The sequence below is a fragment of the Apodemus sylvaticus genome, chromosome 4 (genome assembly GCF_947179515.1).
Source record: "Apodemus sylvaticus chromosome 4, mApoSyl1.1, whole genome shotgun sequence".
Taxonomy (NCBI): Eukaryota; Metazoa; Chordata; class Mammalia; order Rodentia; family Muridae; genus Apodemus; species Apodemus sylvaticus.
The window spans coordinates 124,015,643-124,030,278 of NC_067475.1; positions in this window are offsets into that span (position 1 = coordinate 124,015,643).

Sequence of the window (14,636 nt, forward strand, 5' to 3'; positions counted from 1 at the left end):
AATTATGTAGAAGGATACATACAGTGCTGGGATAAAGGTATTTTGTTTTGTGCTTGGGTGAAATATTCTATAGATATCTCTTAGGTCCATTTCATTCATAATGTCTGTTAGTTTCGTTTTTTTCTCTGTTGTTCATTTGTTCTTTTTGTTTGTTTGTTTTGTCTGGGTGACCTGTCAATTGGTGAATTGGTATTGAAGTCTTCAACTCTTAGTGTGTGGGGTTCATTATGTGATTAAACTTTAGCAATGTTTCTTACAAATGTGGATGCCCTTGTATTTGGAGCATAGGTGTTAATAATTGAGATTTCTTGATAGATCTTTTTCCTCCCATAAGTGTGCATCTTTCCCTTTCTCTTTTGATCACTTTTGGTTGAAAGTATATTTTATTAGTTATTAGAAAGGCTACTCAAACTTTTTTTTTGGATCCATTTTCTTGGAAAGCTTTTTTCTAGCCTTTTACTCTGAGGTGATGTCTATCTTTATGCTGAGGTGTGTTTCTTGTATGCAGCAGAATGATGGATTTTATTTTGAAACCCATTCTGCTACCCTGTGTCTTTTTATTGGGGAATTGAGGTATTAACGGCCACTGGAAGTTGATGGTGTTAGTGTGTCTGTGTGTGTGTGTAGGAGTGTGTGTGTGTATGTGTGTGTTTTTCTTGTTTTTGCTTCTTATGGAATTAATTATTTCCTCTGGTTTTTTGGATGTATTTGTCTTCTTTGTATTAAAGTTTTCCTTCTCATATTTTCTGTAGTGCAGGATTTGTGAATATATATTGTTTGCACTTGGATTTATGTTGAAATATCTTGTTTTATCCATCTATGATGATGTTATGTAGAGTTTTGCTGGGTATAGTAGTCTATATTAGTACTATTTATTTATTTATTTATTTATTTATTTATTTATTTATTTATTTGCTTAATGTGATAAGATGTCTGTGTTGGCCCTTCTAGCTTTTAGAATCTCTGTTGAGAAGTCAGTTATAATTCTGATAGCTCCGCCTTTGTATGTTTCCTGGTCATTTTCCCTTGCTTATTTCAATACTCTTTCTTTGTTTTGTAGATTTTACGTTTTGTCTCAGAAGAATTTTTGTTCCTGATAAAGCCTACCTGATGTTCTAAAAGGTTCTTGGATGTTCATAGGCATTTCTTTCTGCAGGTTGGAATTTTTTCTATGATTTTGTTGAAAATATTTTCTAGACCTTGGAGCGTCAATTCTTCACCTTCTTCTATTCTTATTATTCATAGGTTAGGTCTTTTCATGGTATTCCAAATTTTCTGGATGTCTTTTGTCAGGAATATTTTAGATTGAACATTTTCATTGACTGATATATCAATTTCTTCTATTTTATCTTCTACACCTGTATTCTATTCTATTCTATACACCTTCTATTGTATCTTCTATGATCTTCTATTGTATCTTATACACCATCTCTTGCATTCTCTTGGTGATGCTTGAATCTGTTTTTCCTGTTCTTTTCCTTCTCCAGAATTCCCCCAACTTGTGTTTTCTTTTTTGCATCTATTTCCACTTGCACTGTTTTATTTTTTTCCTTCACCTGTTTAATTTCATTTTCTATATATCTTTAAGGGATTTACATGTTTCCTTTTTCAAGACCTCCACTTATTTGATTGTAGTTTTCTGCATTTCTTTAAGGGATTTGTTCTTATTCTCTTTAAAGGCCTCTATTGTTTTCCAAGTTTGGATTTAAGATAATTTTCTTTTCTTATTATATGTTTTCTTTATTTACATTTCAAATGTTCTGCCCTTCCTTGTTTTCCCTCTGAAAGCACCCTATCCCTTCCCCTCTTCCCTTGTTTACCAACCCACCCACTCCCTCTTCCCTGTCCTGGTATTCCCCTACACTGGGGCATCAATCCTTCTCAGGACCAAGGGCTTCTTCTCTCCTCGATGTCCAACAAGGCAATCCTCTGCTACATATGTGGCTGAAAACATGGGTCCCTCCATGTCTACTCTTTGGTTGATGGTTTAGTCCCTGGGAGCTCTGGGGTAATTTTCTTGTGCTTCAGTTTTGTTAGGATATTCAGAGCTTGTTGTACAAGGGTAGCTGTGCTCTGAAGGTTTCATAGTGCCTTGGATTTAATTGTGTTTTTTCAAGTACATTTACCCATCTGAATGCCTTTGGACATGGATGTTCTTGTATTAGTAGATATTTGGAGGGGAAGTTATCCTCCTCAGTCCTGGTCTCGCAAGTCTCTTTGGGTATTCTTGGGTTGTATGGTTCCAGATCTGAAGATGGGATGGAGGTGAGCAGAGAGGTGGCTGAACAATGGATGTCTGGCTGGGTCAGCAGGCTTATTGGGACAGCTTGGCATTCCCAGAGGACTCATCAAGTATGAAAGGTGGGTGGGCGAAGGGAAACTTAACTGTATATTCAGATTTAGCAGGTAAGGTGAAGGTGAGAGTGGTGATGACAGGTAAATGGAGGTCCTCTTGGGAAAGCAGGCTTGTTAGGGCAGTTCTGAACGTTCAGGAGGATTCAATAAGTTGGAAAGATGCAAGGAAAATGGAAACTTATCACTAAAAGGGATTTTTTTATGAGGTAAAGCCTTGTTGGAGTAGGTGTGTCATTGTGGGTGTGGGCTTTAATACCCTAGTCCTAGCTGCCTGGAAGTGAGTTCCCTCATTACAGCCTTCAGAGGAAGAAGTAGAACTCAGTTCATCTTGCACCATGTCTTGATGGATGCTGTCAGGCTCCTTCATTGATAATTTTGGACTGAACCTCTGAACCTGTAAGCAAGCCCCAATTAAATGCTGTCCTAAGGATGGCCTTGTAGGACATCAAAGGGAGGAGAGGCCCTTGGTCCTGAGAAGGCTAAATGCTCCAGTATAGGAGAATGGCAGGCCAGAGAAGCATGAGTGGGTAGGTTGTTGAGCAGGGGGAAGGAGCATGGGGCACATTGTTGTCAGAGGGGAATCCCTGAAAAGGGATAACATTTAAAATGTAAATAAAGAAAATATCTAATTTTTAAAAAAGGGAAAAAAAAGAGTTGCCTTGGTCATAGTGTCTATTTACAGCAGTAAAACCCTGAGACATGAGGGGATTGGAGGAGATTATGAAGAAGCCATAATCACACTGTAGTGTATTAAATTTGATTATTAAAAAGCTAAACAAAGAAAGCTTCAAGGACCAATTCAAAAAATGGAAAAGAAAGGAAAGAAGGAAGGAAGCAACAAAGAAAGAAGAAAGAAAGAAAGAAAGAAAGAAAGAAAGAAAGAAAGAAAGAAAGAAAGAAAGAAAGAAAGAAAAGAAAGAAAGAAAGAGAAAGAGAGAGAAAGAAAGAACAATTTTCACATTTGTACATAGTGGATTATGAGAATATGGTTGGCAGCCCACAGTCAAAAACTCTCACCCAAAATTGTTCCTGTGTGAAAGAACTTCAGGAACAAAAATGGAGAAGGATGTCCAGTGACAGGTCCAAATGGGCATCCAGCTTAAGGGGAGGCCCCAAGGCCTGACACAATTATTGAGGCTATGGAGTGCTCACCAAAAGGGGACTATCATGCTTGCCTTCTGAAAGATCCAACAAGCAGTTGAAAGAGTCAGATGCAGATATTTATGCCAAACCAGGAGACAGAAGCTGCGGAAACCCTGTGGTTGAATTAGCAAAAAGCTGGAATAAGCTAAGGAGGAGGGCAACCCTACAGGAAGACCAGAAGTCTCAACCTGGACTCCTGGGATCTCTCAGATATTGAGCCACCAACCAGGCAACATATACCAGCTGAGATGAGGCCCCAACACAAATATAGCAGAGGACTTCTGGGTGTGGTCTCAGTCCTAGAAAATGTACCTAAACATCAAGAGACTGGAGAGCCCAGAAAGTGGGGAGGTCTAGCGAGATTGCCAGAGGAGTTATGGGATGTGGATTAGTCAGAGGGTGAACCAGGAAGGAGATAAATTCTGGACTATGAAAAAAGATTTTAAAAATTGCAATAATTAAAAAAAAAGAAAGAAACTGTATAATTATACACAAGAGCAGAGATGGCTTCAAATTCACTTCATCAGATAAATACATATAATCTGCCAGCCCTTAGAGGAATATATTCACTGAATGGATATAGGTACAGTTTATTTCAGAAAACAGATGAATGATGACAACTGGGGCTGAAAGAACAAGAGGAACTGCTTGTTCTGGGTTGTGGGTTTATAAATACCATTTATGATGTGAATACAATGTCAAATTTATAATGTGAATATTACAAATAATATATTATATATATATTATTTGTATACAAAGTATTTAAAATGGCAATTATTTTTATAAACAAATTATGAGGTCACACATAGCTACTATTGAGTCAAACTTTATAGACTGAGTTGTTAACAATTGTTATCCTAACTCATCTGATAATTGCTCATGAGTTCCTTGTATATTTCAATATAGCTGGTTATGGGTGAAACCAAAGTAAATGGAGAGTATATTTTTAAAATATTCTCCTGTTTTTTTGAAATGAGAATATAAATAATACATGTTAATTATTTTATTATATATTTAAATTTTGCATTTTAAACATTGTAAGATATATATTTTCCTTCACTGAGACTATTTTTAAATTAGGACTTATTTGAAATACATAATTACATATTTATGACAACAGAAATTCATGACTATAGCTATCATTTTTTCTATGAATAATTAGAAGTCATTTTTGTATTAAAATGTATAATAGGCCATTAGAAAAAATAAAAATCTTAAATAAAGAAAACAATAGATTTGTATACCTATCCTTGCATAATATCTTCTAAAATTGTCAACTTTATAATGAGAATATTACAAATAATATATATATATATTATTTGTATACAAAGTATTTAAAATGGCAATCATGTAGACATTAATAAGACCATTCACTTGATTTTAAGTTAAAAGTATGAAATTATACATGTGAGTTTGTTTGAAAAATGACTTGGTACAATAATTAATGAAGATGTCATGAAATTGAGGAGTTATGCAAGGAATTTGAAGAGCTAGAGGTATGTAGAAATATCTCTAAAATTAAAAAAAAAATCTTTACACTGACAGTCTATTTTCCATTTCAAAACTACATCTACTTTTTTCAAATTGGCATATAGCCATGGTATATAATGAATATGAGCTAATTATTTGTTAAATGTTGTTAAAACATAAACAAAACATCACCTTAGAAAAAATCTATTGCAAGATTTCATTCAAACATCAAGTGAACAATATTTAGAAATAGTTAGCAAAGGGAAAACAATAAATAATGGGCTTAGATCAAAAGTGCAAGTTTTATACCTAATATTTTAAATACCACCTTTGAGATAAATTCTATGATCTCTGGCAATCCTAGTGCAATGCTGAGTGTGAACATGTGGAGGGATTTCCCTAAGATGGAACACATAATAGACACAAAAAATGAATGGACTAAATCTTTCACTTACATTCTGTGAACATTATTTTCTCTGAAGAATTTTATGAGCACGACTCAAAAAAATTCATCAGATACATATTATATTTTCTGAAACTATACCAGATCCCAGAGTTCTAGAGAGTGAGAAAGACAAGTCCACTGCACTCTATTATCTGGAATAATAGTCAGAAATGCCACAAGGTTCAAACATTTGGATTTAAGGTGCTCTGAGAAATTCTAACTTTACAGTTAAACTCATTTTTGGGGGGAGGGAGTGGGGAGTAAATGTCCATCTCTCCTACTGCTGCTCAAAGGTCCAGGGGGAATTTTTCTAATGTAGTTTGATTAGCTGTTACAGGAAAAAAAGGCATTTCTTAAAACACTGTTAACTTTCTATTATTGAAGACCAAGAGAGACTATATCCATATGGTTTCTGCAATATGTTCAGCCCTGCTGCTGATGCATGCTTAGCAATACCTCATATTCTAGGTGCAAATGAACCCTGCCAGATGTTTCTTCTCATCAGTAAATTGGTATACAAGTGTAGAACAAGTGATATTCAGAACTCAAAGAGATTGTTTGCTTTATTCCTCCTGACAGAAACTGCACTGGTACAATTTGTGATTTGGAAGTTTGGCTCCCAGGTGTTCATTTCTAACAGACCATTTGCTAAAACTTTGGTTAATTTTTATGGGCACATGGAACCTGTTTATCTCTCCAAGCATGTGCATGATACTAGTAGTGTCAACACATGAGAAAAAATTTGTCAATTCAATGATGGTAAAATTATAGAATATTAGAGTAGATGGTGTAATGTGTCTTTGGTATAAGTTTCTCACAGACGAATACCTGTGTAAGAAAAAGCATGTAATTTATTCAAAACTATGTAATCAGGGCATACACTCTGGTTCTGTACTTTAACATTGAATAAAAAGAACAATTTGTCCATAAAATTCATAGAAAGAATGTAAGCCATGTTATTCTAAAAAATACAGTAATTAGCAATCGCCTGAAGCTAGAGACACATTTACTTCTTCAGTAAACAGAATTCTATGTCTATTATCCTATTGCTGTGTAGGCCATATTCCTTGTGATCAGATAACCTAGTGAAATATCAAAGAATGGCATGGATATTCTCTTGTGAATTGGATAAGTTTTCAAGAGTGACCTCCAAGAACATGATCTCATTTTTCAATGATCATATTGCTGATTTTGGGGTATTATTTCTACTACTCTATAAACACAATTGTTCCACAAGGAAGGATTTAAATATAACATGTTTGACATAATCATAATTCTAAGTACTGTACTTTTGAGGGATGGTAATATGATGATTGTATGTGTTTTCCTATCTGTGAAAGACACCTGTAGAAATTACTTGTATTTTAAACATCATTACAGGACTTTAAAGAAGCCCCATCAGAATGCTTGAGAGCTTTGTTTATCGCAAACTCAAAATGTACCAGAATGCTTGCTCGGGTAAGCACAGTGTAGGCGTGTTTGCACATTTGTCCTTAGTAGTTCATTAAGAAGGAAGAAATTCTGAAATTTCCTGGAAATTTCCTAGAAGACTACAAGGTCAGGCAAAATTAGACACATTCAATACATTAATTACATTTCTTATTACTGTGACAAAACACCTGACAAGTGCAAGTTGGGAAAGGAGGTGTTTGCTTTGTTTCTGAATTTGGGATTTCAGATCATCAAGTCAACAGATGCTGAACAAGTGTGTCAAATTGTGTTTGCAATCAGGAAACAGGGGGAGATGAATACTGATGCTTTAAGTAAAGTGCAAGATCCCAATCCACTAAACAGAGGGGCTCACATTCAAGGCTGCCTTTCCACTTCATTTATCCTACTTTGGTCAATTCCTTACAGATATATCCAGAATGATGCATCCTATGTGACTGTTGAAACTGTCAAGATGATAATGTTAGCCATCACATTCAAAATGGGATTATCACCTATTTTTACAAATAAATACAATATACACACATGTACATACACACACACACACACACACACACATGATATAAATGCAAAACGTATACTATGGAAAAGGAGGAAGAAGCATTCAGAGAGGGGAAGTAAACATGAGGGTGTCGAAGATATATGGTTTTAAAACATTATAGAGATGGTTTGAAGGATGAGAGCAGGTTACCAAAAGGAAAGAATATGTGCTGGATATGAAAAATAATTTGAGATTTTATACAATGAACAGCAAATGGATAATGACTACAGAAAAGGATGGTACATTATTATAAGTATAAGAATTATCATTATGGATCATTAATAATTATTAATACTGAAAATATTTGCTCTCCCAGTAATAGCATGCTTTAGGAGTACAATATAGTGCTTTAAAACGAACTCCTACTGTTTTATAGATTATGTTAGAAATCACCAACAGGGGTAAAAACTCCTCAGTCAAATAGTTAAATTGTTGGAATATGTGTACATAATGTTTCATTATTATTTAATCAATGTCTGAAAGATCTTTGACAATTTAAATAAATTCAACAGCTGGGAAATTACATTATGTTTATACTGGGAGGGATTATTACAAGGAGGATAACAAGCAGTGTGAAGTGTCAAATCACTGATTTAGCAGCAAATGTTAAATTACCTAAAGTTAACTTCCGTGTTTGTTCAAATCACCCTCTTAACAGAAAAATATAGTCAACAACCAAATAAGAAATGGAATAGGGATTAATGGAGTAGAAAAATTGAAAACCCCAAAAGAGAACAATTAAAACTGAAATACAATTTCATACCAGTGATTGGTGTTTACTTAAAGCATTTTACATTAATTCTAAAACTACCAGGTTTAATCTTAACAATTGTGTAACCAATAATTTATTATATTTATAAATAAAAATATTGTTCAGATGTTTGGACAGCTAACCACTTGGGCAGTTTCCCAAGTGCATTTAAGTTTGTTATTTTCTGGTTCTAGTTCTTGTTGTGGTAAAACTGGATTTATATTTATTTTTCCATACTCAGCCTGTTATTTGGGAAGGAGTTAAAAAGCATTTCAAGATATTACTACGAGGTAATTTAATTTTAAAAATGAATACTTGCTTGCCTTCCTCAATTTTTACCTCAGTTTGCCTTCCTAGTATATGTATCCTCAACTTTAGTTACTAAGAAGACTTGTTTATAAATTCATTGAAACTTTGTTTCATGGTGAGGACTATAGTTTTTCTCCCTCAATGCCACTCTACTCTGGATGTTTTCAGCCTGTGTTTTCTAAAAATGATTGCTAGAGAAATTCATTGTTTTATTTCACCACTGGAAGAAGAGCAGTCTTCTCATTGCTGCTTTTTATAGACATCTCCAATTCCCATTTGTCAATATATGAATTACATTTTCTTTGCACACATGTAATACAAGGAAAAGATGTTTAATAACTTTTTTACATCAACAAATCCTGCTTTAGAATGCAAAAGGCAACTTGTCCTTCTGTGAGACTGTTTTAAGGATTAGCTATTCGTGGGGGAAGGGGAGGTTATGTCAGAAGTCCCATGCAGCTTCTAGCAATGTTCTTGTTTGTGTTGTTATCAGATATTAAATAACTTTCCAGATCTTCAATACTTGCATGTTCTTATAAAAATTCAAAGGTTCTTTATGCATGAACACAAATTGCTTCCAGGCTCTTCATAGATGCTTCTGTCTTTAGTACAAATAATTGGTGGCTAAATTTCACATTATAGAATTAATTAACGCTAAGCCTTTTGCAATACCATACAGTTTTCTGAAGAAAAATGCACTGTAATTCAGTCAATTTATCTTAGAAAATGAGGCAAATCTAGAAACAAATATATGTATCATCTGAGAAACATAAAACATAATATTTGAACATAATTTTAACTGAAATTTGATCTTAGAAAATATATGTTGTTAGTATATTCTGAAAAAAAGACCAGGAAAATAAAAGGTATACCATTCCTTTTCCAACTTTTTATTTTGAATGTAAAGTCTTTTGTTGTGAATATTTCAGCTAGAATATTTCTTAATAACAATCTGAAATACATGATTGCTTTAGTTTTCAATTTGTGTTTAAATTTTCCATGTATATATTACTATGATATCTCCTCTTTTTAATTTTTAAATTTTTTTTGTTTTCTATATTCTTTGTTTACATTCAAGGTTTGTATATACATTCATGTTTGTATAAAGATATGTAAGTTTATATTTCAAATGTGGTATCAGAGTATTTTCTAATGTGTCTCCCCCTGGAAGACATATATGTTCTATTTACCCTTCTCATCCTTCTTCTAAACAGATGATTGATTTAGCAATGAGTGAATAGAAAAGAATGATGTTTCACTGACGTAAGATCTTTCTTTATAATGAGGTGTTTTAAATAAAAATGGCACCCATAGTCCTGTAAGGAGTCCACTGTTGGGAAGTTTGTCCTTGTTGGAAGAAGTAGTCCTGGAAATGGGCTTTGAGGTTTCAGAAGTTCAAGGCAGGCCCTTCCTGCTATCTGTCTCTCTAGATAAGGAATTCCCCAACCCTTCTCCAGCACCATGTCCTGATCTGAGCGGCCATGCTTCCCACAATGATGAAATCAACTAAACCTCTGAAGTGTTAGCAACCTTTAATTACATGTTTTCCTATATACATTCTTATGCCAGCAATTTGGATGTATAGGAATGCTAAGTTGTAAAGTCAGGGAGCAATTGATGATAAAATAAATGATATGTGGTACATATACCTTCTGATCTCACCTGTTGTCATAACACTTAACATGGCTATATTCTTAATAGCGTAGACTATTATTAGTTTATTCTGATGTTTTGGCATGAAAACATGGATATTATTTAGCAAATTATTTTTATTTAATAGAAAGGCACTTTTTGTACATATCTATATACAGATCTAACTTACACTCTATATTTCCTTTGTTGTTTTTAAAAGACTTAATTCCCACACCCAAAGAAAATATTATTTAAAATTCTATGTTATCAATGATGTCACAAATAATTTCAATGTATTGAGTTTTATTACATTATTTACACCTGTACCCATGGTCCTATTTAAGTATATTGTAAACAAGTACACATTTCTGACCATTGTTTATTAGTTGGTTCCTGCATAAATGACTCTGGATGACACTGGAAAAAATGTGCAACTTTCCTAATTGAAATTGGAAATAGTATTATACAGTTGTACATATTTCCTTGCATATACATTTTAAACGACCTTTTTCATTTAAATGGTGCATTACCAACAAAAAATTTGTGTTTCTCAATAGTGAGTAAACAATTCTTAAATGTATAAGTCTGCTCTTTTTATTAGTGATTTCATTAGAAAAACAAAACTGTTCTTAACCATTTCAATTTTAAAGGTAATAATTCAATAACTTATTTAAATAAATAAGTACCTGAAGAAAATACTTCATAGATGCCTGTGTTCATTTACATGTTCATTAATTTTTTCCCAGATGGCTGACTTCCTAAAATCGAGCAACATATATCAATAACAAAGAAAAAATATAATGTTATAGTCTATATATAGGGAAAACTGACTGTAGCCAAAGGAGGTTTTCCATTTAGAGATTAGAGGATTGCATTTAGAAACACAGCAATTTAGTGTAATATATTCCATGAATATGTAATTTTCACCAGGTCAGCCTCTTCTTTTTTATTTTCTTCACAGTGCTCAAATGAGCTCTTTGCTTTCTGTTTTGCATCAAAGACAAATTACTTCCTTTCTAAACTCAGAAACAGAAGAAATATAATGAAACCCAATGTCATTAAGCCAGGCCCCAGATAATAGCGATAGGTCACTCCAGCAAGGTTTAAAAGTTTTTCAGAACAGATAAATCACACCCATTTTGCCCCTTTCTTGGTTTGGATTCATGTGGCACATTATGAAATTACAAAGGAGTGTTAGCCAGATAACTTTTATGATCATCTAGGGAAGTAATTCTCAGACCTATTTTGGTATGTTGCCCAGTTATCCAGGTAACAGTGAACTATTAAATTATAGCAACAATTGATTTCCGTAATTAGCATGTTAGAAGAATATGTTTCAGGTTACTGAGATTTTACATTTAGGACTTTATTAAGAATTCTCCCCTCTTGTAGCCTTGTCATACCCTTGTATATTCCTTACTTAATATATTTGAGAGTTACAAATACTTTGTGGTGTGTCCCTTGATGCCTTTCATTGAGTTTTCCATGATCTTTAAATTTCACTTATTTATGGTGAATTGAATTAGATCATCCATAACTTTTATGAGCATTTGTTTTGTGTGTTTATGTTTATGTTCCTATCTAAATCATTTTAGGTTTGTGTTCCTAGACATTTATATATAAGGGTGTGGAGTACCAAATTTAAGAATACTTAGCCTATTTAAATACTCATCTCAAACAACTTTCTTGTACTATGTCATATTATTTTTAATTTCTGCCTGTTATCATGAAACCTGGCCTAGGAATTTTGCTATTTTTAAACAATAATCTCTACAAAATTGCTATTTCTTGATAATAGATTAGCTGCTATTTTGGCTGGCTCCTAAAGTCTTTTATGCATATTATTTTTAAAAATTTGGTTTACACTTTGATAACAGAAAATCACATATTTATTTTTAAATACACAGCAAGTCTTTCTGAATTAAAATTTAAATACAAACTATTTCTGTTTATGATTTTCTATTCTGTTCCCTGTGTAACATTCAAGTAATGAATCTTTGTGTACTTTATCCATTCAATTATATAATTTGACATTTTTTACTATTTTGTTTGAGTGTGCATGGTAGAGTGTATTTTTCATACACCCCAAACATTTTTTGTGATACCAGTTGCAATTCGTGTAAAAATTAGTTATTTGAGAATTTCATAAAATATATTTGGATCAACCATATAGACAGACTAAACTATCATTCAATATATTCTCTTTCCATATCCACAAAGGTTTGTGCTTTTTTAAACTTTCAAAATACATTTTCTACTGCCCTAATATTCCTGTATATATGGTCTTCATCCTTGACAGGTAATAATTGACTAAAGTTCCAGGGTAGGATTTTTGTCCCTGTTGGCTGTGATTTTCTCTGACTTGAGCTTTCTCAGATTTTACACCTACTGAACAGTTGTCCTGCTTTCTTGTAGCTGTCTTATGTTCTTATGCTGTTTTTGCCTTCCTTTACAATGATTTCTGTTCCTTAAAAAACAAGTTAAGGTATATCTATATATCCCTTTAGGGCTGAGCCTCATTCAGTCTCTTAAATCTACTTCTTGCATAGTTGTGAGTCACTGTGTTAATCACACTGTACTCCAGTCACAAGATTCTCAAATGTGCGATGAGATATTCATTGATCCATGAGTAGTATGGTAAAATATTAGTTAGTTAAATACCAAATCTATTAAACAGCACAATAATATAAGGTCCTTTAGCCATAGGTTCTTAGTCCAGCAATTGTTTGGGTGTATGTTTCATGTAATGAAACAGCTTAGGTATAACCAGAAAGTCAGTGGTTAAATCCACAATGTTCATGGTATTATTGTCCCAGCAGGTATAACTTTTCATGCCAGTCATGATTGTAGCTCAAAGGATTAGCAACTAGATATGATTTCAGATTACTCTGTGTGATACTATATCTCTTATTTCTTACTAAGAGATGGTGTACACTTTATAAATTTGTGATGATTTTAATCAAATACCATTGACCTGTGGCAAATTTGGTGATTATGCATTTTTGCATTAACTATACTGAATTAAAGTAAAAAAATTGTGATATCTAATATTAGCATTACAAAAACAATGTGGCTGGAGAGGTGGTTCAGCAGTTATGAGCACCGACTTCCCTTTCAGTCCTGAGTACAGTTTCCCTCAACCACATGGTGGCTCACACTCATCTGTAACAGGATCTGATGCTATCTTCTGGTGTGTGTGAAGAGTACAGTGTATGCAAATATAAAATTATAAAATTAAAAAAATCTATAAACAAAAAAGAAAAACAAAGTATGTCTACAAATAGGTAGGTTCAATGAAATGTGTATAGTAGTGACCTTATTCATGCATTAGTCACTTGTAAACTAAGTTTTTTTATATATATGTTTATATTCTATATTCTTTGCTTACATTCCAAAAGCTATCCTCTTTCCCAGTTTCCCCTTCCCCATATGTCTCATAAGTCCTCTTCTTTCCATCCGTTCTCCAATTTTTCCCCCTCCCTGTTCTCTGTCCTGGTACTCCCCTACAATGCTGGATCAAGCTTTTCCAGGATTAGGGCCCTCTTTTTCCTTCTTCATGTGAATCATTTGATATGCTAATTGTATCTTCAGTATTCAGAGCTTCAGGGCTAATTATTATCCACTTATCAATGACTGCATTCCATGTGCATTCTTTTGTGATTGTATTACCTCGCTTAGGATGATATTTTCCAGTTCCAAACATTTGCCTAAATAATTCATGAATTTATTGTTTTTAATTGCTGAATAGTACTCCATTGTGAATATATACCACATTTTCTGTACCCATTCCTCCACTGAGGGATATCTGGGTTCTTTCCAGCTTCTGGCTATTATAAATAAGGCTGCTATGAACATAGTGGAGCATGTGTCCTTATTGCATGGTGGGGAATCCTCTGGGTATATGCCCAAGAGTGGTATAGCAGGGTCCTCCAGAAGTGTCATGTCCAGTTTTCTTAGGAACCACCAGACTCATTTCCATAGTGGTTGTTCCATCTTACAATCCCACCAGCAGTGAAGGAGTGTTCCTCTTTCTCCACATCCTTGCCAACACCTGCTGTCTCCTGAGTTTTTAACCTTAGCCATTCTGACTAGTGTGAGGTGAAATCTCAGGATTGTTTTGATTTGCATTTCCCTAATGACTAATGATATTGAGCATTTCATAAGGTGCTTCTGGGCCATCCGAATTTCTCCAGGAGAACATTCTTTGTTTTGCTCTGTACCCCATTTTTAATAGGGTTATTTGGTTCCCTGGGGTCTAAGTTCTTGAGTTTTTTGTATATGTTGGATATTAACCCTCTATCAGATGTAGGGTTGGTGAAGATCTTTTCTCATATTGTTGGTTGCCATTTTGTTCTTTTGACAGTTTCCTTTGCCTTACAGGAACTTTGTAATTTTATGAGATCCCATTTGTCAATTCTTGATCTTAAAGCATATGCTATTGGTGTTCTGTTCAGGAACTTTCCCCCTGTGGCCAGGTCCTCAAGGGTTTTCCCCAGTTTCTTTTCTATTAATTTCAGTGTCTGGTTTTATGTGGAGGTCCG